General features: G+C 42.4%; 1 pseudogene; it reads right to left on the bottom strand.

The window, feature by feature from the left end:
• Nucleotides 1-509: 509 nt before the first annotated feature.
• LOC140712824 (uncharacterized) lies at nucleotides 510-27,704 on the bottom strand (annotated as a pseudogene).

Below are 27,704 nucleotides of genomic sequence, written 5' to 3'. Positions count from 1 at the left end.
TCCCAATTCAGGTAACAAAAGAGGTCAGGATATCAGAAAGGATTCAGAGACCTGTTTGTGGGTGCACAATTTTCTATCCCTCATATCTCTGTATAAGAATATCAAAGTGTAAAAATGTGATTCTGTCTTGAACTTCTTCTACTCACATGGGTGAGATGAAATTTTAAATATTAATGGTTAAAGCAGCTGAGAAATGATCAACTAACTACACAGAATATAAAAAGACACTTCACTTGAAATCTGAGAAGAGAATGTAAAAATGCAATACTTGTGTTTGAGGTGTTTTTCTTACTTACAGTTTCTAAAGGTTGAGAACGTTGGGTGTGATATGACAATTCATTTTGCACCAGCCCTGCTGTCAAGGTCTTCACCCAGATGTCTGTGTTGAGGTCCCAGACTTCAGATAAATGAGAGAACACGTTGACCAGGAAGACAGAGAGAAACCCCAAAGCCATATGTGAAACTTGACTTCTCCACTGGCCAGGCAGCAGGAGTCTGAGAGCCTTGATTTAACAGCTCGAATTTGAATTTAATAAAGCCTCAAACAGCTGCAACAAAAAGTGAAAGATTTCTGAAAAGTAACACTGCTAAGTGTGGATAAATTCATTGTACTAATTAATCTTACTCTAACAGTAAAGTAATCCGATTTGAGTATCTTCCACTGAATAGGGCAACATAATGGACAGTGAAATATACAGTTTCCATTGGTAAAGATTATAAATTAAAATTTTGATTTGTGTTTGCTTTGCTTTCAACTTTTAGTATAACCCATGGAGATTAAATTGGTCGTTAGAAGGCACACTACATACAGTTTGGTACCTGAATACAATGACAAATGACATACATTATTTTTAAAAGTTTTTCAGTATTCCACTGCCTAATTTCTTTTTCTCAGCAAGAAAATTGCAGTTTTCAAAGCATTTGATTTTGCAATGACTTATAACTAAATAATAAACCAACTTTAGAACGTGTCTTTTAGTGAACATATGTTCTCATTCATGTTGGCAAATATGTAACGATGAAATGTTGGTTGTCAGGTGTACATATATTCAGCTTTAGTAGGTACTGCCTAATAATTTTCCAAAGTATTTTGCAATGTTAATTAATATCTTGTAATGTTAATGTTATCAAGAATAATGTTTTCTCCTTTTCTACTGGTTATTTGGGCTAACATATTGCCTTATATGTTACTTTTTCTTGAAAATGTGGCCTCTATGAAATGAATGTAGATGCTTTTATCCCACTGATCACTGAACTCTGTTCCTAAAGGGAGTTGATACCCTCTGTGGCACCCTCATATGGAGGCAGACGTCCTGAGTTTTATCTACTTTCTTCTGTTATGAGTAAGCTATTTAAACTCCTTGTGTTTCAGTTTCGTCACCTGCAAAATTGGGATAATAATAGCTCCTACCTAATAGTGCCATAGTGTGAAATAAATAACATTACATATAAAGTGATTCGAAAAGTACTAGACACAATGTAAGGGCCTGGATTATGGGTTAACACAATAAATTATAACTGCAATAAATTGATCAGTGGAATACCGTTTTGTTTGCCATTTTTCTCTTGGCTGACTTGCCAAAAAGTACTAAAAGAATAAAAGAAGGTCTGCCAGCTACTTCTGGGAAATGGTTGTCTCTCTTTAAAAAGAGAGAGATGACTGGTCATGGTGGCTCCTGTCTGTAACCCCAGCACTTCGGGAGCAGGAGGCAGAAGGATCGCTTGAGCTCAGGAGTTTGATGCCATCCTGGGCAACATAGTGAGGCCCCTGTCTCTGCAGAAGAAACACCAAAACAGTTAAGTGAGCACGGTGGTGCATGCCTGTGGTCCCAGCTACTTGGGAAACTAAGGCAGGAAGATTGCTTGAGCCCTGGAGTTTGAGGTTGCCATGAGCTATGCTTGCATCATTGCACACTCCATCCTGGGTAGGAGAGCGAGACCATGTCCAAAAAAAAAGAGGAGAGAGAGAGAACTGCACAACGAAAATATTTTTGTGCTGCTCTCACTATAGATTGGAAGTTTTCAGGTGTGGACATATCTGGAATTTCGGCAACCACCTTTGACCCTGAAGAGACAAGAATGAATAGAAAGCCAGAGTCCCAAAATACCCCGACTGAAAACGAAAGTCTGATTTCCTGATGACGCCAGAGATCAGTGGACACAACTTGCATTGACCTGCCTTTGCATTTACTCTTAAGTACCCAGTAACCATAACTATCATTAACCTGTTTGTTAGGTGTGCCATGTCTTGCAATCAATGTATCCTAAGTGATAAAACTCAAAAGCCAGAAGGGGTAAAGACATCCCAAGGGATGTAGGAAAGGTTTTTCAGATGTGCCATCACTCCCCCTCCTCACTCCTGAAGAGAGGCTTCAGGAGCAAGCCGACCGTAGCATTCTATACAAATGTACAAAGTTGCAATCGGCGTCTCCTTCATTCTTCCTTCCCTCTTTCTTCCTTTGCTGGCCTCTTTTCTGCTCCTCAAGCACACTAAGCATCCTCCTTCCTCAGGACTTTTTCCACGTGCTATTCCCTCTGCAGAAAGTTACTTTCCCCAGATGACCCACGCCTTTCTCACTCACGTTCTTCAGGTGTTCAAACATCACCTGGGAGACAGGCCTTCCGTGTGTAAACCAAATCGAGTGCAAGCACTGCCCCTCACTCTCTATTGTCCTTGCCTTGTTTTATATACATTGGCACAGTCATCACAGCCTGATAATTCATTGTTTATAGCCCCTTCCACCATATTATCAACTCTCAGGAACTTTGTTATTTATTTTTTGCCGTATCTCCAACGTGTATAAGAGTGCCTAGTACATAGAGGGTGAACAAGAAAACTTTGTTGAATACATTTGAATACATTTGTTGAACAAGTAATTTGTTGAATGAATTACTAGATCTGATGAGCTATCAGTTTTATACAGTTAATGTGAAAAGTAAAGATATCTTAAGGGAAGCATAAAAATCATATTCTAGATACAGAATAAAACGCATTATACTACTTTAAAATGCATTCACCCTTTGAAATAAAAATATAAATAGCAAAGAATTAGTGGTGATTAATGACAGTTGGTGATTTATAAGAGCTCCCTATTATTGCAAATTCAATGCTTCACCAGCTTCTGAATTCTCAGACAGATATGGATTAATTTCTATTGACAGAAATAGCAAAGTCTTTATTCTTGGGTCTGAAGAGGAGTTTATTTTAGACTAAGATGTTTATGCATATGATTCATTTCCTAAAGCCCTGAATATTAAGACATTCTATGGTGTGCTCATAAAAACCCTGCTTTGGAATCTCACTTTGGCATTATTTGATACCTGTTTTCAGGGTCTGTACCTTTCTGGGCTTTTGACCCCAAACCTGACTGTAAGATGCTGAAGAGCAGACACTGCACCTTTACATTTCTTGCAGGCCCACAATGCATCCTCAAAGTGAATACATGCAAAAAGTCGGCACCAGGGATGTGCTGAATCGGGAGGAGGTACTGCTCAGCGGATGAGACCTAGGCATGGAGATCAAACAAATCAAGGTGAGATTTCTTCTCTGCCTCTTACTATCTGTGTGACTTTAAGCAAGACCTTGTCTCTTTAAGCGTCAGTGTCCACACTGACAGAATGCGTATAAAAAAATCAATATGTATCTCCTTAATTCAATCAAATCAATAGAAAAAATAAATAGATAAATATTGTCTAAACAAATAATAGCATTCTCTAATTCTGATTTTCTCCAAATGACTATTTCATCTTCAGTTACACCCTCTGACTTCCAGAGCATGGATTTTCTTCCAGAAAAATCTCCCTTTAAAGCCTGCCTCATATCACTTCTAATAGTGCTTTCTTCTCCTTTGCATTTTCTGAGTATTCTCTTAATCTGAGGTTCTCTATCAAGTTTTGTCGTCTAATTTCTATACTTTAGAGCATTCTGTACTCATCCAGTGGACATTCCTATGAGGACAATTTAGAGAACTGGATACTATGAACTTTTTTTTCCAGCAAGCCACAGATCTACACTTAATAAGTATGATAGTGCCTTAAAAATACACAATTTTGTACACATTCACCTCAAGGCTTGACATTTGGGTCCCTGTTAGAAATACATATGCTTTCTACTAACACTTTTTAAACTATCCAAGCAGATAACAACACACCCAGAACACAAACAGCAAAATGTTTGCAAATAATTGGTGTAAAATGCCAGGAACACTTACGCATCTCTTTCTTGGTTTGCAGGCTCCTCTCTGAAAAAAAGAGTCCAAATGGCTGACGTGCCACGGAGAAGAAATCTCTACAAGTTGCAGCATAAATTAATGTGACATGGACCTTGCAATAGAGAAGTCAATTCTTAAAATTAGAAATCCATTTCTGACCCAGGAAAATGAGCTGGAACCAGGTAGTAACCAAATATCTCTATGGAGTATTCTTTCTAAGACAGGTGGGTGAGGTTCGTAAATCTTTCAGGCTAATTAAACCAGTTAATTTAATGCAAAACACAGCTTTTTGTTTTAAGATTTTTTTTCCCATTGAGAATCTTTTAGCAGTTGGTGATGGTCTCTGAGACTTTAACATCTTTCTACTTTTATCTGCTTTATTTATAATATTTGTATACTCCCCAATATTGCTCTTTTGGGGGCAGATAAAGGGGCAGGTGAATGGCTGGGCTCGTAAGCACAAAAATGACATCCATTCTCTATCTACATTTATGTCTCTTCTATGCATTCACATCTATCTATCTATCTATCTATCTATCTATCTATCTATCTATCTTCTATCTATCATCTATCGATTTACCTGCCTATCTCTCCTGTATCTGTCTTCTATATCTACATTCATACCTTTTCTATATTTATACCTTCATTCATATTTGTGTTCGTGGATTCTACAGTTATAACTACTTTATATATTTTACATCTGTATCTAAATCTGTATTTCTCCATCTATGTAAGTTTTTCGGTTCTCCACTTTATAAATCCTGTTATGGCCTCAGTGGTAGACAGAGCCAAAAAAGGATTTTGAAGCCAAAAAAAAAAAACAAAACAAAACAAAACAAAAAAAACATGCTTTCAAATGTGGTTTGCTCGTAAATATAGAAATAGTGCAGTTTTACCACTTCAAAAATTACCTGCTGGGCATTTTTTCCACCTCTGAGGAGGGGGTTTGACTGGCAGTGAAATTGATGGCTAAAGAATTTAAAATGTTTCTCATAATTCTTCTTGAGGAGAGATCTCACCTTAAATCCTGCTGAGTTGATCAGTGTGTTTGCATTATTGGGATATTAGAGTTTAAAGTCGCATCTATTGCAGCAGCTCCCTGGTATGAACTTCCTCAGAAGGGAAGTAGAAGCTGAGCTTAAAAAGAAATTCCATCACCTCGAAGTAAGGCCACATTCGAGGTGTCTTTCAATGCTACTGATGCATCAAGCCACTTGTCTATTTTATCTCCAGCTAGAGAGAGACAGATAGGTATCTATATTCATAAATCTATCTATCTATCTATCTATCTATCTATCTATCTATCTATCTATCTATCTATCTATCTATCTGTCTGTCTGTCTGTCTGTCTATGTGTCTATCTATCTACCTACCTACCTACATATCTACCTATACATCTATCTATCTCTCTATCTACCTGCCTACCTATATACCTGTCTATGTATGTATGCATCTATCTATCTGCCTTCCTACCTATTCATCTCTCTATCTATTTACCTATCTACCTACATATCATCTATCTGTCTGTCTGTCTATCTATCTACCTGCCTACCTACCAACCTATATATCTATATATCTATCTGACTATCTAGTTGAGAAACTGGGCAGGCAAAGTGGTTAATTTAAAGCATAAATAAATCATGTTGTTCTTGTGCTTAGAAGCAACATGACTTCCCATTTTGCTTAGAATGAAATCCAAACTCTCCACCACGATGGGCCAGGCCTGTGTGACAGCTCCTGCTTCTGCTGTCCACTTCGTGCTCTTCTCCTTCGTCCATCCCTACAGCCACAGTGGGTTTCTCTCTGCACATCCAGTAACAGAGAACTTTTAGTCAGCATCAGACCTCTTTGACAAGGTGACAGTTTAGCCAAAGGAATCCTGCATGAAAAGAATCTGGCCCCGCAGCAACAGGGCAAAGGTTTTTCAGCCTTCGAGAGCAGCTGGTGGGAAGGTCCTGAGGGGTAAGGAGCCCAGCAGGCATTGCAGTGCCCGTTGCAACCTCAGATCATTCTGCTTAGTGCTCTCCAAACACTCATCGCTATCTGAAATAATCTGGATGATTTGTTTGTTGTCTGCCCTACTCATATAAGTTCAATGAAGGAGGAGACTCTGTCTTGTCTGTGTCATTGCCCAGGACCCTCAACCTAAACTCCTGCATATGACACACTAAGTGCTCAGTGAATGTCTGGGGAATAAAGGAGTTGGGTGATTCTTCTTTCTTTCTTTCTTTCTTTCTTTCTTTCTTTCTTTCTTTCTTTCTTTCTTTCTTTCTTTCCTTCCTTCCTTCTTTCTCTTTCTTTTTCTTTCTCTCTTTCTTTCTGTCTTTCTCTTTCTTTCTTTTCTTCCTTCTTTCCTTCTTTTTTCCTTCTTTCTCCTTCCTTCCTTCCCTCCCTCCCTTCCACCTTTCTTTCCTTCTTTTCTTTCTTTGTTTCTTCTTTCTCTCTTCTTTCTCTTTCTTTCTTTCCTTCCTTCCTTCTTTTCCTTCTTTCTCCTTCCTTCCTTCCCTCCCTTCTTCCTTCCTTCCTTCCTTCCTTCCTTCCTTCCTTCCTTCCTTCCTTCCTTCCTTCCTTCCTTCTTTCCTTCCTTCCTTCCTTCCTTTCTTTCTCTCTCTCTCTCTCTCTCTCTCTCTCTTTCTTTCTTTCTTTCTTTCTCTCTTTCTCTTGAGACAGGGTCTCACTGTGTTGCTCAGGCTACAGTATGGTGGCATGATCATGGCCCTCTGCAACCTCCACCTCCTGGGTTCAAGCAATTCTTCCACCTCAGCCTCCCAAGTAACTGGGACCACAGGTGCATGCCACCATGCCCAGCTAATTTTTGTAGCTTTTGTAGATATGGGTTCTCACCATGTTTCCCAGGCTGGTCTCAAACTCCTGGGCTCATGTGATCCGCTTGCCTCCGCCTCCCAAAGTGCTGGGATTACAGGTGAGAGCCACCACGCCCAGTGGGCCCTGCATCTTTCTATGCACAGATTTTCCAAATTCAACCTAGGTAAACTCATAGCTGCTCTCCATCCCCCTGTTCCCCACCTATTGCTCGTTTCTTTGCAGAATCCCTTCTCTTGTTGCCTCTTGTCTCTACCCTGGAGAACCAGGTTCACCTCTTAGCTATTACACAGCCTCACCTCACTTCCAGAAGTAACTATAACCCTTTGAACACCTGGTTGGTATCTCTATTAGCTGCATTTGCTTACAGAACTTACTTGTCTGGGTTAGAATTCTTGTTTTTTCACTTTCTGCATAACTTTGGGCAAGGTGCTCACTTTCTGTAGTACTGTTTTCTCACCTATACAAATAGAGAGCATAATAGTACTTACCCCATAATGTTGTTAGGAGGATTAAATGAGCTAATACATAGTCTACCCACAGAACTGCAGGCCGATGTCATGGTGGCCCACGAGCAGACCCAAAAAAGACCCCTCAAGCTTAAAAGCATCGCAGAGCTCAGCATAACCAAGCAGAAGAAAAAGAAAGACCAAGACAAGGTGAAACTCAAGGAAGTGATGGAATGAGCAAAAAGATTAAGGAGCAGAAGCAGTGTGGCCAGGACAAGTGGACCCCAGCCCAGGTGGCCTTCAAGAATCCGCAGAACAAATGGAGAGGATCCTGAAGAAAGCATCCAGAACCTCCAGGCAGAGCGTGGAAGACTTCGGCTGACACCTGCTGCACACACTCCAGGAGCATGATGAGGTTCCGGCAGCCAGCTGGACGATGTGGCCTCTGCCCTGGGGATGGAGCAGCAGCTTTGGGAAGTGGGAGTCCACACTGGAGTTATGTCTGTTTCCTTTGGTATTTTCTAGAAACATTGCTTTGCATGCACCCTCGAATCTCCTCCTGCAACAGTGCTTTTCAGAGCTGTGCACCCTCATTCTGGAACTTGATTAAAGTGAAAGTCCTTTTACTCAGTTTAGGTTTCTTGGTGGCACACAGAAAGTACACCTTTTCGTGTAAATGGGAAGTTTTAAAAGATTATCCAGAAGTAAAGGCCACTTTTGTGTCCATGTCTTGTAAAAACGTTTTTACCCTCGAGCTGTGTCTCACCTTCTGAGGCCAGCCAGCTGTCTTCGCCGGGATGAGATGAACTGCAGAGGATGAGGGGCTAATGCCAGCATGACCTGCAGTGTGCAGTGTGCAGACTCCTGTGAGACCCAATGTGGGTGCCCTTCCAAGTGTCCTCCAGCTGTTCCCTGCAGGCCCCAGGAAAGCCACTTGCAGTTTGTGGTCCTCCAACGGCGTCCTCGGCCACCTGGCCGGTGAGACAGTGCAGCCTGATAGAAAAGCAGTCATGTAAGGCAGGGATGGACCATGTGCCTCCTCCCTTTCTGGGTTTGTCCCCCTAGATCCACCTTCCAAAAACTACTAATGGGCATTGCCCATTGATTGCCACTTTTCTTTGTAATGAAGTTCAGACATGGGCTGCCTTGGCCCTCAGCTCAGAACCCTAAGGAGCCTCTTGAGTTTACTCAGAGTTGACAGATCACATGGGGCTCTTTGGCATCCCTGTGCCCTAAGGACACTTCAGGAGTGACACGACCAGGACAGAGCCCCAGCACAGCCAGACATGGGTGCAGTCAAATGGTAGAGCCCAGGTACCAGTGCTGGACGGCCAGGAGGGCCTGTGTGTGCCAGGTGAGGGTCCACCTGCATGTGCTATTGGGAAAAATGGTCTCTTTGGGGAGAAATAGCCTCTGTTAATGTAGATATTTAAAGAATAACAAAGGCAGAAGAGAAAACCCAAGGGTGGAGTTTGGAGTTTTCTGCAAACTGTAGAATAAAGCAAAAACTAGTTATTAAAAAGTGAGCTCATATAGACAAATAAGTTAGAAAATTGATGTATTATCATAGCTTGATAGATATTTGCTTTTAAAATTATAATTGTAAAAATCATAGTCCTTTGAATCATCAGTCTGTATAATCTTCACTCTCATCAGACTAAAATACATTTTAGTACAAATGAAGGGATGGCATTTCATTTATTTTAGAATATTTTCACAGAAGATTTCATACATCTGGCAAAATGTAATTATATGTTAAATACATATCTCATTTCCACATTTAGTTTATATGAGGAAAATTATTTGAGGTCAAAATTCCTCTTGGAATTCCTTTAAATCAACTGTAAATTATAGAGTATGCATGTATTTGTGTATATAATCCTTTTAAGTAATAACTATGCCTCTCAAAGTGTTGAAAGTCACTGAGTTAGACCAAAAATTTAATGAAAGAGAAAACAACACACAGATAGGTAAGAAGCTGTCCAGTCCTTATCATGAATCTGGCATACTGGAGAAGCCACACGTGTTCCTTCTTGCCTGCAGGGTTGACTCCATTGGGTTCCGCTGCTGACCTCAGCAGACAATCCTAGATGATCTTGTTGTGAAGATTAAGGAGATCATAGACAACACCTTGCTAAGGATTGAGTTTTAATGCTGGTGCTTTAATTATCCTTTCATGCTACAAAACCATGTGAGGCAAGGTATTAACATTTAAGTTTTTTTTTAAGCATCAAGAATTCCAAAATCAGGTACAAAATCAAAAGGCAGATTTTCAAACAAAACCTTTGAAAAGTGGTTCTTTCATGCTTAAAGGATCTCACCCTTTTCTAGAAGAGAGAAGTGTCAAGAGAAGTGAGCAAGAAAAAATTTCTTTGGACAGAGCTTGGTGAAGAGACATCTTTGTGTTTAAAGGCAATCTTGAAACTCATGGGCACTGTGGTCTGGGATCTGAGTCCTGCTTAGGATGTGTGAGGCTCAGAAAAGGCTGTTTCCTGTTGGATAAAGAGCTGGGAGGTGCTTCTAATCCTAGAAGGGACCTGGGCTTTCAGAAGGCACTGGAGGAACGAAGCTTCATGTCCTGTGCACCAGAAATGGGTAAGTCCTGAGCTGACTGTGACATTTGGCATTTATTGTCCAAAGAGAGATGTGTTTGAATATGAGCATGTTTGCTATTGATAATTATGCATAAAAAATAGACAAGGCTGGGAGTTAAGCCAGGCAATCAGAACTCTGTGGTCCTCTAGCCATGCACAGAACTAGCCTGGAGCCATTGAAAGGGCACCCTTGGAGGGCAATGCGGCCTGGGCAGAGTCAGAGTGGGGTGGATGAACAAAGAAAAGCAATTGTGGAGGTTCAACTTCTGCAGGAGGGGTCTGCAGAAGCACACTATGCATAGCTCAGGGGCATCGCCATCTGAGTGCCCGACAGGGTACCTTCCAGGAGCCCGGAGAATGAATCAGACTGAAACTTCCACCAGACCAGAGACCTCAAGCCAGCTGAGACAGTATGTCACAATCTCCTATCTCTTTTGTCTCCTTTCTTCCCTTTCCTTCCCCTTCCCCTCCCCAACCCCAGAAAGATTAGAAACCCCGGAAAGAACAGAGGGGAGACAGAAGAGCAACTTTTCCCACCATTTCCCACCTAAGTCTTCCAGCTTGAGCTGGGAAAGGAAATAATTCAATGTAGAATTGTATTTGAAATTTTCCGTGATATTTTGAATTGATTATTCTAATTTAGACTGTTTGAAACTTTTAGGGGAACACGGCACTACTACTGACCCTAAGAGAGGGGGTGGAAAGTCCTGGGCTAGCTGAAATTTTCATCCATTTACAGGAAGGATCAACTCATTGGAGAAAATTCAAGGGCTCAGGGAGACAGAATAATTGCATTTTAATGATATCCCATAAAGTGCATCTTCAGTGTACCTATTACTAGTGATTTTCTTGTGTTTCCATTCTTCCTATTAACAAATACTTACAAAATACTGTGTGAATCACTTTCTTTAAGAAATACAACTATGATACGACTTCAGCTTACTGAACACATGTTGTTTAAAGTTCAAAGCATTCGTGTAAATGCTTTCATTCATCTAATTCTTCTTTACAATAAAAACATAATCCCTCTGGTTTATTACACAGAAGATCCCCCTTAAAACATTTTGAAGATATTAAGAAGTCTGATGTAAATTAATGTCTCCCTCAGCTTCCTACAAGTCAGTTTCAAATACTTTTTACATTTTACTTTCAGGCTTCAGATTGTGACAAGGGGGTCAACTTGGTGAATAGAAAATGACCGTGCATTGAAAAGACTGCTGCTGGATCCACACCCTAGGTTCAGCTTTTATGAGCAGTGGGGCTCAGGGGAGGAGAGATTTACTAAATACATGATCTGGAGGAAGTATAAAGAAAATAGTTAATAAAGAACAATGCCTTGAAGATTGTAAACACTGAAAGTTGTTGGCTGAGTTTTATGCTATCATTTAGGATTTTTCTTTTTCGTCTTAAGGACAGAATTGCAGCAGGAACCAACCCAGAGCAGAAGTTGTCGGGGGCTGTTTCTGGGAGGCTGGGTGTTGGGGGTGGAGGTGGGGAAGGCAGGGACCTGAGTCCCAAGGACTAGAACGAAGCCAGTGCCTTCCTCTTCCTTCCTGCTGATCTCAGTTTATCTGGTCTTGGTTTAGACTCCTCTGTTCCCACAGCAAAGTCTTCTCCACAAGGTTAAACAGCACCCATCTCTCTCTCCAGCCTTTGTCTCTGGTGGCAAGGCTTTCACTCCAGTTTTAAACTTTAAAAATCTAGAGAGAGTCTCAGGCCTGGACCGGTTTCCATGCCTATCCCGAATCTATCCTGGGGAAATAGGCAGCTAAGACTGTCCAGGTTGGGCCAGGTTCCTCCATGGGGTCAGAGGAAGGATGGGGTGCACGCTGCTGCAAAAACTAAAGTAGAGGTTCCTCTTCAAAGAGACTTTCCTCCCCATCTAACTAGGAATAAATAGTAACTTCTCTTAGAAGCAAACTTTATTCAAAGATCTGTGCTAACATTCTTAAATATCTACCAGCCGTAATAAAGAAATCAGTGTACTTTACGTTCTTAGCTCCCACAATTTAGCCTAAATATTTCCCCTGGCATACTTACACTGGACCAAGCAAGCATTAGGTCGTAGCCTGTTCCTCTGCCTTATTTGGAGGTGTTTTTACCTTTCTCAGCATTCCACAAGTTACTTCCGCCCTCCTTTGTTCTCCTCTGCCTTTGCCTCTTTTAAAAAGTTCTAAGTTACTAGCCAATCGGGACAAACACAGAATGTGAGGTCCCGTTCCAGCCAATGGAAAATGGACACAGCAGCAGGGTGGACGCGTCAGGTTATAAATGACCCTGTCTCCTGTGTTCAGTGTCCTCTCATGGCAAAATTGCTGGCGAGTGTACCCTTTCTGCAAGAAGTAAAAAAACAGTCTTGCTAAGAAAATTATATTTATGTTCAAATGCTACTTCTTTGCAACATCAGGAAACAAGCATTTCTAACACTGCTAAGAAAAAGGAGGAACAAGCCTTGGAGTAGGATCAAACAGAAAGTTGGAGAATATTAGATGTCAATGTAAGTCCACTTAATAAGCCTCTGAGTTTCTACCAGAGGCAGGCAGATACTGCTGATTGCTAAGGATCCAAGGACAAGAAGGGAATGTGCATTCCCTTCATCCCAAGAAGGGATGGCAGCCATTCACTATGAGGAACAGAGCTGTCACCCAACAACCACAGCACACTGTGAGGAGCTAGCGTAGACATGTTAGCAAGCAGCATTGTGGCAGCTCTCAGAAGGGGTTAGTGGTCTCTGCCCTGGGTATGTAGGCACCAACGACATCCTAAGATTCTTGATCGAGGCCTTGTAAGATGAGTAACAGTATCCCAAAGACAACAGTAGGAGTGGCTTCCAGACAAGGCACCGAATGGCACGGCCGCAGGCAGTACCTGAATGGTACCAAATTTTGGGATTCAAAGGAGTAACTAGGAAAATAGAAGAGTCACACCTATTCATGGATAAATGGGCAGGTGTTAGCACGGAGGGTACTGCCGCTGTGCTAAAGAGCTGGCAACTTGTTTCTGAGCATGGTTAAAAAATAAGCTGGTGATACGACTATCATGAAGAATAGTAACAGGGCCTCATAACTGTGGGCTCTGGATAGGCACCATGCTTTGTGTGTTTCACCCTGTGAATAGGTGCTGTTCTAGTTCTTTATTTTATTTATTTATTTTTGAGATGGAGTCTCACTCTGTCACCCAGGCTGGAGTGCAATGGTGCAATCTCAGCTCACGGCAACCTCCACCTCCCTGGTTCAAGCAATTCTCTCCTGCCTCAGCCTCCAGAGTAGCTGGGACTACAGGCACAAGCCACCACGCCCGGCTAATATTTGCATTTTTAGTAGAGATGGGGTTTCATCATGTTAGCCAGGATGGTCTCAGTCTATCGACCTTGAGATCCACCCGTCTCAGCCTCTCAAAGTGCTGGGATTACAGGCGTGAACCACCGTGCCCAGCCGGTGCTGCTCTAGTTCTTACGGTGCAGGTGAGAAAACCAGGCTTAGAAGATCTGTATGCTTTATCCAGGATCCCTCAGACAGTAAATGGCAGGTCTGGAAAGTCACTGCACTACACTACACAACCTCTTGAAAAAAGCAATGCATGTGGCAAACAGAATATAGAGAAATACTGAAAATGAGGCATTATTACTTTCAAGCCAACATCAGAAACAAATAACTAACATACTGGACATTTTAGAATTTGTGAGCTCACAATTTGCCCTGTGAAACTCATCAGCATTATCTCAACTCCTCAAAAGTCCATTTGAGTGGGGTGCATTGCAGTTGTATTTCTTTTACTATGATTTCTGTGAACCATGTTTTGAATTTCAACATTTCTTCATCAGAGAATAACCAACAATGATTTCAGGGAAAGAACAAGTTCCACTTTCTTACTAAAACTGGCTATTTCTTTTTTATTTATTCATTTATTTTTATGAGATGGAGTCTTACTCTGTTACCCAGTCTGTGATCTCAGCTCACTGCAACCTCCATCTCCCGGGTTCAAGTGATTCTCCTGCTCTAGCCTCCTGAGTAGCTGGGACTACAGTCATGCACCACCACACCTGGCTATTTTTTTTTCTTTTTTGTATTTTTAGTAGAGACTGGATTTTACCATGTTGGCCAGGCTGGTCTCAAACTCCCAACCTCAGGCGATCCACTCACAGCCTGAGACCTCCCAAAGTGCTGGGATTACAGGCTTGAGCCACCATGCAGGTCAAGAGCTGTCTATTTCTTGAAGCATGCATATGTATGTAATAACAGTTCATATTCATGGAGCACCTGTTCCATGCTGAGCTCGTTAGAGGTGGTCTGCATCTGAATTGCTAATTAACTGCCAAGGACTTAAGTGCGGTTGCACAGAAAAGGATTAAAGTACACACACAAAAAACAGTTACCGATTATGACTGAGCATTGTGGCCGGCCTTGAAAAGAGCAGGAAAAGAAAAAAGAAGAAAAAAAAATGGGAGAAAGGGTACACCAGGATGAAATAAGCCAGCTAAATAAGCCATCTTAATAATCAGAAGTTGACTTCTGGAATCCATTTTTCATGTTAATTATTGATACTTTGAGTGCTGGGATTACAGGCGTGAGCCATCGCACTCCGCCAGTATAGCTATTTTGTAGCTATTTTGAGATTTTTTTTTTTTTTCACGATGGTAACCAAAGAGGGAAAATGTCTAAGTGCTAGTTTGACAGCATGGAGATTTTTTTTTTTTTTTTTTTTTTTTGAGACGGAGTCTCGTAAGGGTCGTCTTAGTTGTCTGACTTCTGAATTTTAAATATTTATGGAAGCATTAATAAGAAATCCGTCTTTGCTGCTGACATTAATGGCAATGCCTGATACTAAGGCATGGAGTTCACCTCGGCCTTAGAACCCCAAAGAAAAATTCCATGAGGCACAATTATAGGGAGGAAAAACAAAAAAAAATGCCCACCTGACTCCAGAAATTCTTTCCATGGAGAACTTTCCTGATTAAGTTTCTAAACAAGCTTCACTGCAGATGTTCTGGGTATCTCTGTATTCATTTCTTACACGTGTTTTCTGAGATGTGCTAAGTTTTGAGAAAACACTCTCCTCCCTACCTTCTCTTTTCTCTTAACTATATGGTATATATAACCCCTGCCTTTGGAAGAATCAATTTTATGCTTTGTGAAGCCTTCAAAACAGGATATTGGTGAAAAATCAGGCAGCAGAGCAGGTGGAGGGGATGTACTAGTCTCTTCTCATGCTGCTAATAAAGACATACCCAAGGCTGGGTAATTTATAAAGAAAAAGAGGATAATGGACTCACAGTTCCACGTGGCTGGAAAGGCCTCACAATCATGGCAGAAGGCAAAAGGCATGTCTTACATGGCAGCAGGCAAGAGAAAGCATGTGCAGGGGAACCCCCCTTTATAAAACTCTCTCTATAGATCTCATGAGACTTATTCACTGTCACAAGAACGAGAGTTTCTGGGCCAGAGTGAATGTTTTCATCTACCTCAACCTTTTGCTTTAGTAATACACACAGGAGGCTGGAGAAATGGAGTACTGTCACTCAACTTACTGCTTTCAGCTTCTTAAATTTTTTTCCCAGGTTCTTCTCCTTAATTCCTACAGTTCCAAAATAGATGTGGGCCAAAGACGATATTTACAGCTAAGCTGCTCAGGTGCCTCAGTGGAAAGAATGAAAACTCTCTTACCTCTCTCCACAGGGCCAGCCTATTTGTAGGTATAAAGTCTGGGCTGTCTAAGCAATGCGAAAGGAAAATATCTTGGGCCTTTTCAAGCTGGGAACTGCTTAAGGCAAACCTGCCTCCCATTCTATTCAAAGTCACCCCTCTGCTCACAGAAATAGATGCATATCTGATTGCCTCCTTTGGAAAAACTTCTCAGAAACCCAAAAGAATGCAACCATTTGTCTCTCACCTACCTCTGACCTGAAAGCTCTCAGTGGGGGAGGGGGAAGCTTGCTTTGAGTTGTCCCTGTCTTTCTGGATGGATCTAATGTACTTCTTACATATACTGATTGACAGCTCATGTCTCCCTAAAATGTATAAAACCAAGCTGTGCCTGGACCACCTTGGGCACATGTCATCAGGACCTCCTGAGGCTGTCACCAGCGTGTCTTCAACCTTGGCAAAATAAACTGTGTAAATTAACTGGGACCTGTCTCAGATTTTCTGGGTTCACAGAAATTTTATACAAAAGGAAAACAGAAGTTTCCTTTAGTAAAAATCCTTGTTAAAACATCTCCCATTGCATCTTAAGTCTGTATATTTTCCTTCCTATCATGTTGGTGAAACTTTCTGACGGCCCACATCCATCTGAGAGACAGGACTAGCTGGATTTCCTAGGCCAACTAAGAATCCCTAAGCCTAGCTGGGAAGGTGACCCTTCCACCTTTAAACACGGGGCTTGCAACTTAGCTCACACCCGACCAATCAGATAGTAAAGAGACTTCACTAAAATGCGAATTAGGCAAAAACAGGAGGTAAAGAAATAGCCAATTGTCTACTGCCTGAGAGCACAGCGGGAGGGACAATGATCGGGATATAAACCCAGGCATTCGAGCTGGCAACGGCAACCCCCTTGGGGTCCCCTCCCTTTGTATGGGAGCTCTGTTTTCACTCTATTAAATCTTGCAACTGCACTTTTCTGGTCTGTGTTTGTTACGGCTGGAACGGGGCTTTTGCTCGCTGTCCACCAGTGCTGCTGGCCGCCATTGCATATCGGTAGCTGACTTCCATCCCTCCGGATCCAGCAGGGTGTCCGCTGTGTTCCTGATCCAGCCAGGTGCCCATTGCCGCTCCCGACTGGGGTAAAGGCTGGCCATTGTTCCCACAAGGCTAAGTTCCCCGGGTTCGTCCTAATCGAGCTAAACACTAGTTAGTGGGTTTCATGGTTCTCTTCCATGACCCACAGCTTCTCATAGAGCTATAACACTCACTGCACGGCCCAAGATTCCATTCCTTGGAATCTGTGAGGCCAAGAACCCCAAGTCAGAGAACACAAGGCTTGTCGCCATCTTGGAAGTGGCCGCCACCATGTTGGGAGCTCTGGGAGCAAGGACCCCCCAGTAACACGTTCATCCTTGAATGAGAAAATGTCTGGTCCAGCTTGGTATTGTAACGTAAACATGGTGAGTGCATTTTCTTTTCCTTGAATTCCTTCACCATTTACCCAAATTTTCATTCTAACTTTCTCGAATGGAGCATAGTCAAAGCCAATGTCCAGTAACCAAGCAACCTGAGGGATGGAGCAGGATGGGGCTGCCAGTGGTCTGGGTAAGGAAGTTGCTCTGTTGCTTTGTCTTTTCTGTGTTTGGGGTTTCCACTGCTATAGGGAGCAGTCGTTGGAATCTGGATTTTGGTCTGGTCTGGCGTCCATGCTGACAGCTCACACGGCCAAGTTCAGCCCCTTTCCTTATTTCTTTCTGACCCAGTAGAGAGACGGCTGGCCATTCTTGGCTGGCCCCTGCTGTAGGTCCTGGGGGATCTGCCTGGGACTTCCCATCACTGGTGTTTTATAAGCTGATCATCTTTGAATGAAAAGGGCTCCTCAGTGATGTGAGACACACCTGCCTGGTGGGCTGCCCTCTCCGTGTGCCTCCTCTCATTCACAGTCAAACACAGCGGTGGGTTGGGCCAAGTTCTCTGTACCAGCTGATGCTCCTTAGGGTGCAGGTTTCTGGAAGCCCTGCTCAATCTGCTTTCAACAAAACAGAAGAATTCACTGATGAATAGAATTACGAAGCCCAAGAGTAGAACTGACTGACTATAGACTCAGGGGCCGGAATAATGAATCCAGTCTCTCTCCTTCTCTGTGTCTTTGGTAAATGTTAGATTTCATTTTTAGATTCCACTCATCATCTCAGGCTTCTATGATCCATATGTTACTGATACCTGAGGAAAAAATGTAATATCTTTATCTGATAATTTCTTAGGAGTCCCAGAACTCACACTAATAATCAGCTCCACCTCTTGAAAATTCATAATAATCAGCTAAACCTATTCAAAATCCCAACACTTAACTGTGGCCACCATGTTCAGAGGGATGGAGTGAAGAGGACTGGAGAAGCCCCAGTCATATGCCTCCTGGTTCCTAATGACAGCAGCAGGGAAGACGGTGGGTTTTTGATGCTCTAATTGGTCAGAAGGAAAAACCTCATTAAAATTCCCAGGTAATAAAAATAAGTAAATATAAAGAAAATTTAGTACTGTGAGCCCAACAAATGAGTTGGGACATGAACAACATCAACAACAATTGTCTGCCCTGATAGCCACTAATTACCTCTGGGTGAGGCAGGACCGTTTTGCCAGAAGAGGTTCTGCGTCTTGTGGCTGTGAATGGCTCTCTATTCTTTTTACCAGCCCATGAAAATGATACAGCTCCGATTCGTGGAGGAACACCAGGTTCTTCATCTCAAGTCAAATTAGAGAAAAACGACACAGACTCACGTGGAGTAGTTTTAAGGAGCAGAGAGGTTAATAGGCAAGAAGGAAGGGAGAAGACAAAAGGAAGCAGCTCCCCTGTACAGAGACAGACAGAGGGGTCTCCAAAGCCAAAAGAGGAAACCCCAAGTGGGATGGATACCTGCCAGGTATATGTAGAGGCTGGAGGAGGTGGTATCTGATTTGCTTAGGGGATTGGTTTGACCACGCATGTCATTTACGTGGCCCTGGAAAACACTGATGCTCCCACCCTAGTCTTTTAATATGCAAATGCAGGCCACCGTGATGTTCCACACACTTGGGGATGGGTGGGGTGGCCATGTTGCCAGGAACACGAGGGGCAAGGGCAAGAAGGCAGAGGGATTCCCCGTGTTTGGGTGGACCTAGTTTCTAATGGCTCACATTTGCATATCAAAGGTTGCCTGTTTGGCTGTAAGAGCTGCTGCTTTCCAGCTAGACAAGAAACGTCTTTAAAAATGAAAATTTCCCTAGGACCCCTTTTTCTCTCTTTAAAAATGAAAATTTCCCAAAGACCCCTTTTTCTCTCTATTTGCCTAAAGTAATTTCTTTTTTGAAACAGAGTCTGGCTGTGTGGCCCAGGCTGGAGTGCAGTGGTGTGATCTCGGCTCACTACAAGCTCCACCTCCCAGGTTCATGCCATTCTCCTGCCTCAGCCTCCCGAGTAGCTGGGACTACAGGCGCCCGCCACCTCGCCGGGCTAGTTTTTTGTATTTTTTTAGTAGAGACGGGGTTTCACCGTGTTAGCCAGGATGGTCTCAGTCTCCTGACCTCGTGATCCGCCCGTCTCGGCCTCCCAAAGTGCTGGGATTACAGGCTTGAGCCACCGCGCCCGGCCTGCCTAAAGTAATTTCTTAAAAACTCCTACCACAAAAGCATCCTCCTTCTTTAAATATTCCTTTGTTTATTTTACTAGGGGGAAAGAGCTAGTGTTGACACTATTGTTCAATTTAAAGACCTAATTGAAATTACTCGATTTTACATAAATTCTCAGAATATGTATCAAATTCCCTGGGTCCATAATCCACATAAAAAGAGAGATTAGGGTGTTCAGCACCTTTCTTAATATGCAAAACTAAAATTCTGGATGCTATTAATAAGATAGTCCCTTCTTTTTCAGACTGTCAGAAACATTACAGCCAAACAAAGATTCTGGTTTACTTTTCTCAAGGAAAGTGGAACTGATGTTGGAATTGCGAGGAGATTTAGACATCATCAGAAAACAATTCACGTCATGATGTTGGAAATCTCCTTTCTTCTTTAGTTCTGTCGATGTGATATAAAAGAGTGTATATTTTATTTAAATTTCCATCTTTATTCAGTTACAACTGATAGATAAAATTGTAGACAAGGTGTAGAATATGATGTTTGGATATACATATACATTGTGGAGTAATTACCACAATCAAGCTGTTTAACATATCCCATCTCACATCATTACCATTGTGTGTGTGTGTGTGTGTGTATGTGTTTAGTGAGAGCATTTAATATTTCAATCCTTAGCAAATTTCTAGTCTATAATACAGCATTATTACCTATGGTCACAATGCAGTACGTAGATCTCCAGAACTTACTTATCCTGCATAAGTGAGATTTTGTACCCTTTGACTAATATCTCCCTATTTTCCTCTCCCTGCAGCCCCTGGCAACCATCCTTATACTCTCTGCTTCTATGAAGGTAATTAGTTTTAATCCACCTCCTAGGGGTAGCAGTTTCAGTAATCAAACACTCACATTCCTGCATTGATTAGCAAATGCCTAATCAGAAAGTCCACACTCCAGAAGTTTTCACTAAAGTCTGTCAGCTGTCATTTTCTATGTCTGCTCAACACTGGAGGTCTCAGTAGCTAGCGTAATTTGTCTAGAAATGCTTTTTCCTTGGAAAGTTTAGTGGTGTGTTCTCTAGCAACATGGATGTAGAAAATGGGCTTTCATTGACGAGAAAGGCAGATGGAATAAACTGAATCAGTCACTCCCCACACCTGCAAAACAAGGTCTCACCATCTCATAAGCCCCATACTCTGTACTTGTAGGGAGTACACATGAAGTCAAATGCCTAAACCACACTCCATCCAGTCACTGAGATGGCAAATCCTGGTTGCCAGATGCCAACTGCGACAGATTTCTTCTTTTAGAACGTTGTCATAGCTGTCTCTTGGGGCTCTTTTAGGGCATGTGTTAGGGACTGAATCGTGTTCCCCAGGACTCATGTGTTGAAGTCTTTGTTTTGTTGTTGTTGTTATTGTTGTTGTTTGAGATGGAGTTTTGCTCTGTTGCCCAGGCTGGAGTGCAGTGAGGCGGTCTCCCCTCATTGGAACCTCCACCTCCCAGGTTCAAGCGAGTCTCCGGCCTTAGCCTCCCAAGTAGCTGGTACTGCAGGCATGTGTCGCCACACCCAGTTAATTTTTGTATTTTTAGTAGAAACGGGGTTTCGCCATGTTGGCCAGGCTGGTCTCGAACTCCTGACCTCAGGTGATCCACCTGCCTTGGCCTCCCAAAATGCTGGGATTAGAGACGTGAGCCACCACGCCAAGCCTCATGTTTTGAAGTCTGAACCTCCAATGTGGCTGTACTTGGATACAGGGCCTTTAAAGAACTAATGAAGGTTAACTGAGGTCGTAAAAATTGAGCCTAATCCAGTTTGATTTGTGTTCCTAGGAGAAGAGGAGGAGACATGAGAGATGTGCACACTGAAAAAAGACCAAGTGGGGACACAGTGCGAAGGTGGCATCTGCACACCAAGGAGAGGGACCTCAGAAGAAACTGAGGCAGCCAGCACCACACGTTCGTCTTTGACCTCCAGCCTCCACAACTGTGAGAAATACCTTTCTGTTGTTTAATCCACCCAGGCTGTGTCATTTTGTTATTGCAACCTGAGAGACCATCACATAATGTGTGGTTGGATCACTTACAAGGATACAGGATCTGGGTATCGTACAGTTTACAGAATGTATGGACCGCTATGTTCCTGATTGATAATATGTATTAATTATCAAATACGTGTATGGCAGAATTTGTCCTAACGCTTTGTTTCCTCTTAATCTGATTGTGAAGTTGGAGAAAAGGCTAATCCCTTGCCCAGCTCAAACTCTGACAACTATGTAATATTATTTCAAAAATGGTTGCCCATGACCCGAAGGGCTGAGGCTACTTCATGGCATTTGCTCTTTGACTCACCTGGACAATCTCTAGAAATACACCTGAAGTCGCCTGATGAAGTGCCCAATATTTCCCATTGCTCTAGGTATTTTTAGAATGGAAATGAGATGGTAATGAAGCCTGAGGTCTTCTTGAAGTCATTTGGTTGGCTTTCTTGGCTCTAACCAGTTTCAGCTGGTCTGGTTACCAAGGGAACATTTTATTGCAGGCATCCTTAAAGAGTAACAGAGTTAGGACTGGGTAGAAATTCAGTTTTGTCATGTAGGCATTACACTAGGTAACACTAACACCAGGGAAGAGATAGCACCCTTCTCACGAGTGGGTCTCTGTCATCAAGGAGGTGGTGGGGTGGAGCTCTGCCTGTCAACCAAACCCTACATCAAGACTTTATTCTCTTCCTATGCTCTAGAATTTCACAGTAGTATTGGAGATAGGACATTTCCTTAAAGAAAGATGGAAAGCTATAACAGGTTGCTATTGATCCACTGCATACAAACAGCTTGCGTGTCTGCAAATTATTCTGGTTGACTTGTGTCCAGTCCTGGTCATACAAGGCCTTCAAAGACTCACCAGTTCATTGTAGAAACACAGACATTTAAAAACCACCCATGTTGGCCAGGTGCAGCAGCTCTGTAATCCCAGGACTTTGGGAGGCCAAGGCAGGTGGATCACTTGAGGTCAGGGGTTTGAGACCAGCCTAGCCAACATGGTGAAACCCCATTTTTATAAAAAATAAAAATTAGCCGGGCGTGGTGGTGGGCGCCTGTAATCCCAGCTACTCAAGAGGCTGAGGCGTGAGAATCACTGAAACCTAGGAGGTAGAGATTGCAATGAGCCAAGATCATGCCATTGCACTCCAGCCTGGGTGTCAGAGCGAGACCCTATCTCAGAACAGATACAAAAACGACAACGATGAGTAGATTGCAAAAATTTTCTCCCATTCTGTAGGTTGCCTGTTCACTCTGATGGTAGTTTCTTTTGCTGTGCAGAAGCTCTTTATTTTAATTAGATCCCGTTTGTCAATTTTGGCTTTTGTTGCCATTGCTTTTGGTGTTTTAGACATGAAGTCGTTGCATGGGTGCAGCGCACCAACATGGCACATGTGTATGTATGTAACAAACCTGCACATTGTGCACATGTACCCTAGAACTTAAAGTATAATTAAAAAAAAAAAAAAAAAAAAGACAACGAAAAAACCTCCCATGTTCTTAGGCTCTGGCTCTGTCCAGGACATCGGCTGTCTGTAGAACAACCTGAGGGCTATTTCCCAGCCACTAATTCCAGAGGTTTCCAGAGGGTTTTATTCCCTCCCTCTCTGAACACTGCAGTCCATCAGGGTTTCAAGTAGTCCTGGTTTCCCGAAGTCTTGGTTGAAACATGAAACGCGACATTTGACCAAAAAAAAAAAGGAAAAAAGCCCCTATCCTAATGCAACAGTGACCCCAAAACAATTCAGCAAGTGCATCAGGCCTCATAGGACCATTTGTTAAATCAACTCTTTCAGCCTCTGCCAATGGCCATTCTCTCCATAAGTCTCAGGCACAATTCCCAGTGGGAGGCAAATGAAGCCATGTCTACAGGTCTGCTGTCCTCCCTCCCACACACCCTCTCCACTCCCTTCCTCAGTAGGTCACAATCAAAGCACCCATGCAAACTTCGTGATTCTTTATAATTTCTTATCCATTGAGTCTCTCATGCTATGCGCTATCAGTTTTCCATGACCACGAGACACTCGCAGAATGAGCTGGCGCTTGGGACAACTGCAGATGAAAAATAGATCATTGGAGGTTGTGATCTAGCAAGCAAGATTAGGTTTATACATAGAAATGTTAGAAAAGCGGGAGCCTAGGAGAGCCAGGTGTCACCATTTTAAAATTAACTCCATCTTTAAACTTGCAACACACATTCCTTGCCGATCATGACTCGCCATGAATCCCTTTCTGCACGAGGCCAAGGAACCCTCTCTTGAGGTCTGGATCATAGGGACCTCTTTTTCCAGCAATACAAACATTGACAATATAAAAATAAAGAACATGTTTATCTATGATATCGATATCTATATCCATAAGTATATCTACCTCACATCTGTCTCTTTATCTAGTTATCTAACTATATGTCTATCTGTATCTAATTTCTAACATATTGTTGTAGGAGGTCATAACAGAACCTATTATAAAGTGACAGTCTCTTGCTTCTATTTTCTATTATTTCCCATTCAGTTGAGGTAAAAGTCTTTTTGGAGGACCCTCCCCAACACGCGCCAGAACAGTTACTCCAGCACAGCCGCTCCAGCCTGGATCTCATTTTTGCTTCTCGTGGACTTCTCGCTGTGCAGATGTTACACTCAGGCTCTCCGCTGGCCTCCTGCTCCTGCTCTGAAAGTGAGCAGTTGTCTCTCTGGGTGGCATTTGAAGTCAAAGTTGGGTATCTTGACAGTGCCCTGGTGTTCCCACTGCAGGAGGGCGGCCTCTTCTGTTAGCGGTGACAGTTCTTACAGAACAATGCCTGGAGAGATGACAACTTAGAGCAATTTCATTGACTTTCCCCTTGACAACTCAGCTCCCACACTAGAGCGGGTGAGGCAGTGCTTAGGAATAACAAAGCAAAATCGTGAAGCCAGGACTTCCTTGAGTTTCCTTTCTCACTAGATTTTTATTATTATTATTATTATTATTATTATTATTATTATTTTGAGATGGTGTTTCACTGTAGTCACCCAGGCTGGAGTGCAATGGTGGGATCTCAGCTCACCGCGACCTCTGCCTCCCGGGTCCATACTATTCTCCTGCCTCAGCCTCCCGAGTAGCTGGGATTACAGGCATGCACCACCATGCCCAGCTCATTTTTGTATTTTTAGTAGAGACAGGGTTTCACCATGTTGGCCAGGCTGGTCTCGAACTCCTGACCTCAGGTGCCTTGGCCTCCGAAAGTGCTGGGATTACAGTTGTGACCTACGGTGCCCAGCCTTTCACTAGATTTTTGGAAAATGTCATAGAATGATTCAGGGTTCCAGATTCAATTTACTTTAAGGTGAAATAAGTGGGCTGGTTAGCAAGTGGCTGGCTTTTCTTTGGTATGAGGATAAAAAGAAGGTGGCTACTTTCTATGGCTTTCCAAACAGTCTCCGTTTCACTTAGTTCAAAAACACATAATGTTCATATAACAGAGAAATGATACATATTTGAGGTGATGATATGCTAAGTTGCCTAATTGGATCATTCTGCCATGTATACAGGTATCAAAACATCACATTGTATGCCATAAATATATACAATTACTATTTGTGGATTTAAAATCAAACTATATGGCCGGGTGCAGTGGCTCAAGCCTGTAATCCCAGCACTTTGGGAGGCCGAGACGGGCGGATCACGAGGTCAGGAGATCGAGACCATCCAGGCTAACACGGTGAAACCCCGTCTCTATTAAAAAATACAAAAAACTAGCCGGGCATGAAGGTGGGCGTCTGTAGTCCCAGCTACTTGGGAGGCTGAGGCAGGAGAATGGCGTAAACCCGGGAGGCGGAGCTTGCAGTGAGCTGAGATCCGGCCACTGCACTCCAGCCCGGGCGACAGAGCGAGACTCTGTCTCAAAAAAAATAAAAAAAAATTAACATCAAACTATAAAAATTACATTACACTAATGTTCTAAGATGACTTCTGAGACATTTAGCATGTGTTAAGTACTTATACTAAGTCTCTCACTGCTTCTAGTTGTTGAAGAGGTTTATACTATAAGCAAACATAATTATTATGATATTCATTTTACAGATCAGGAAACTAAAGTGCAGAAATAAATATTTGTCCAAATCTGCACGAGAAAGAGGTTCGACATAGGGCTAGCAGCAGGGATATCTAGTTTTCAAGGCCCACCCTCTCACGTAGTACGCTGCCCTGCCCTCCACTCACTGCAGTTAGGATTCAGGAGCAATAACTGGACACATTCAAGCCAGTTTACATCTCTACAGAAAATTCCGCCCATTTTGATTAGTGAAGATTCACACCTTTAGCTAGGATGTGGCTCCCAGAATTCCTCCAAGTCAGAGTATACACAGAGCTGGACATAATTCAGATAGTTGTATCATACCAAAAACAATTTTTAAAGAATACAGAATCGATCAATCCAGTAGAAAATGACACGGTTTTCATTAGGCTAAAAGTAATTAAGTCAATGCAACTCTTCAGCCCCATGGGTGGGAACTTTTGGTTCATAAAAAGTGTTTAGTTCGGATCTGAGCTGAAACAACTTTCAATCTCATCTGCAAGTAGAAAGGTGGCAACGGCTCCTTTACACACCAATAAAATTAGAACAAATACGTATAAGCAACTAGGACAATCCTGGAATATTCTGGGCAGCAAATAAATATCATGGATACATCTTATGCAGCCAGACGGGATGGCCCAAGAATCAGACATCCGAAGGCTCCTAGATGTGGATCCTCTGAATTCACTCTGCAATGTGAAATCCTGTTATTCTTGGCAACAGATCGTGCTTTCTGAAAAAGTGTGTCCTAAATGATATAACATTGAAATGTTCTGTTTAAAGACACCTCAGATGACTGTGTTCAGGAGTCAGTGTTCCCGTCAATGGATCTGAAGATATTCTGAAGCTCCTTAGAAATAATAAATGGCGTCTGAAATTATTTCAAGATGAATCATCCTGGGAAGACTTTGAAGGTTAGTCTGAAATTGTGCATAGCAACCCGGAAAAGCTGTGCTTTGCCCAGCTAAAGTGTGGTCCCTGAAAGTCATCACCTGGGCCAGGTAAGCTACTAGGCCACCCAGAGAAGAAAAATACAGAGCAGCCTATGGGCAGATTTTCTTACCCAAGGCCAGTTTAGACGGAGGAGTCACATGAATAATTGTCCCCTTCGTTCTTTCTTCAAGCCCAGAGGATACTTACTTTTGGAATATTCACTTACTCCTCACATAGCCATATTTTTCTCACTTAACTCCATCTCTTCTTCTCTTTAAGGCCTGGTAGAAAATGGGCAAATTTTATAAAATGAGGCAGAAGAGCCTCTAACATTGCCCATATGTGGGAAGATGAAATCTAGGAAAGAGAGGTTAGAAGGAGAGAGTCGTGGTACCCATTGGGGTTCCTCAATGAGAACATTGCAGAAGGTGTAAACTGGTGGACTCAAGGCTGAATACAGCCTATAGGTATGTTTTCTTGGCCTACGCATCATTGCTTTTAAATTGGTTTTCAACAGTCAAAGTTCAGGGGTTTTTATAGCAGGGTCCTGGATTTCAGGCTACTCTTAAAAGTTTAGAAGATGGGCAATTCTGGGCCTGTGTTTCTGCATAGCAGCAAAGGCCAGGAGCAGAGTAGCAGCTGCTTGCATTAGAGGCAGCATTAGATCTTCAGGACACCACAGTCCCCACCAATCCCAATTGCCTTAGCCTGGTTTCTGACACTCATTTATGTCACTTGTGAGGCTGCTATGGGCACTGGAGTTTGTGCCCCCCATTTTAATACCTTTGGAAAACATTAATAAAAAACACATTTCCACAAATAGACTGGGCACTATGGCAGAAATGCAAAAATTAATCAGACCTACATCCTGCCCCCATATAAAAGTAAAGTGTGGAAGAGCATGTATAGTATGTTTCTATTTGGGCAAAAAAAAAAAAACAAAAAAAAAACCCACATCTTCTCTCTCTATAAGCAATGCAAATGCACAGTGCATAAATCCCAAAGATCTCTTAGCATTGGATGCAGTAGATATATCTACACGATTTGAATTTTTTAATCAAATGCTTATATTAATTTTTAAATAAGAGATCTAGTTGTTATGATAGTTTCCAGAGACGGTTATCATAAATATTGTTCCTCTTTCTACGCACATTACACTCAAATCATCAAGAAAGGGAGTCAATTTCTCTTCGCCTTGTATCTGGGCTAGCGCCATAACTTACCTTGAACAAGAGAAGGTGGTAACGGGTCACTATGATGATTCCAGTCACAGTCTATAAGAGGTCCAACAGCTTTTGCTTTCTCTCTGGGGAAAGCCAGGCACTGTGTAGAAACTTGAGCCAT

The sequence above is a fragment of the Chlorocebus sabaeus genome, chromosome 11 (assembly GCF_047675955.1).
Source record: "Chlorocebus sabaeus isolate Y175 chromosome 11, mChlSab1.0.hap1, whole genome shotgun sequence".
NCBI classification, from domain to species: domain Eukaryota; kingdom Metazoa; phylum Chordata; class Mammalia; order Primates; family Cercopithecidae; genus Chlorocebus; species Chlorocebus sabaeus.
The sequence above is the reverse complement of the archived record's forward strand: the minus strand, read 5'-3'. Positions and strand labels throughout refer to the sequence as shown.